Below are 1,619 nucleotides of genomic sequence, written 5' to 3'. Positions count from 1 at the left end.
AGTTTCAAATCTCCTTTTTTCAGTTTCAATTTTTTTGAACAAAACGTATGACCCCAATTTAGCTCCATACTTTATCTGCACCACCATTTTGTAAACCTTCTCTTTCACTTCACTACTTCCAGGTTTTTTTATTTTAGGACTCTGAGGCCTGCTACTTGTATTAACTCATCAAAACTTTCAGATAATGCAGTGGTTGCCTGTCAGTATTTTGCAATCCACTCGCATGTTTTCATTTGCTAACCAAACCTCTTACATGCCTAACTTATTACCATAGGTTAATGTTTCTTGGCACTGGGAATGCCTGGTTCTAACACAGGTAATTTATTAAATCACATTTTTTACAATAATAATATTAATATAGTTAATGACTTCATAAATAAATAAATCATCAGGTTTTTAAAGCTCAGCCATAATCATTAAAGCCTTGTGTTACTTGAAGGAATGCATGTGACCCACCAACTCTCATGACATTTTAGATGTAATGCTCAGTGTGTTGATGACTCTAAGCTACTACCACATAAGCTTTACATCATTAGCTGTAATTCTGAGTAAGCTTTAGCCATTTGTGTTTTGGCAAAGTTATGTTAATTCTAGCAGCCATCTTTAGTTAGAATGACTGATAATGTCAGTCGGTTGTATATGAATGTCCAATGATTATATTCTGAAAGTTTCATTATAATCGGTCCAGCGGTTCATGTGATATTTTGCTAACAGTGTTGAATGTAAAATTTATTGCCAATTTTTAAGGCAAAGAATGCATAAGTGGATACGCTCAGATTGTGAGAACTAAAAGCTACTAACAAATCATGTTTTAGCTGAATATTTGTAAAACTGACTGATTCAGAACCACTTTTTAAAGCTATTCTTGACTAGCTAGGTGGCCATCTTCAATTTTGACGACTCCAAAATGTAATCAGTTATAAATGTTGATCCAATAATTAATTTGGGTGAGTTTCATTATAATCGGTCCAGCAGCTCATGAGATGTTTTGCTAACAGAAAAACAGGGTTGACGCCCAAAGTTAAAACAGATTTTTGTTTGTGCAGATCTTGTGCAGTGTATCATGCTTTGAGTATATGTTGGGAGTGACTCTCAGCTTCTAYGGCACCAAATTTTCACATAGTATCTGTAAAACTGGTTGAGTTATAATTAATTCTGTATTTGATACAATCAGTTAACTGTAGAGGCCATCTTGAAATGGGATGACTCCAAAATTTAAWCAKTTCTAGATTTGCAGCCATTGATTGTTTTCTGCAAGCTTGATCAAAATCCATTCAGTGGTTCATTGGATATTTTGCTAACTGGTTGACAAAACACACTTCGCGTGTTCAAAATGTAAACAAACGGGTTTTAAAGCTCCACTGTATAGAAGTAGACATAAACTTCCTGTTTCAGCATATACATCACGAGAGATATTTGCAGTTGTTTATAAGTTATATAAAGCGAATAAATACAACTCAACATTTCAATACACTTATCATGGAGTAAACAGTGGTTGATATTTATTTTAGCTTTAGGCTTCTTTAAAATTTAACCTAACCAAAGAYGAGCTGCAGGCCTGTGAGTTAACCAGCCAAAATAACCTAATAATTAAACAATTATTTCCCCTTATACTGTTT

Source organism: Austrofundulus limnaeus, unplaced genomic scaffold (genome assembly GCF_001266775.1).
Source record: "Austrofundulus limnaeus strain Quisiro unplaced genomic scaffold, Austrofundulus_limnaeus-1.0 Scaffold188, whole genome shotgun sequence".
Lineage (NCBI taxonomy): Eukaryota > Metazoa > Chordata > Actinopteri > Cyprinodontiformes > Rivulidae > Austrofundulus > Austrofundulus limnaeus.
The sequence above is the reverse complement of the archived record's forward strand: the minus strand, read 5'-3'. Positions refer to the sequence as shown.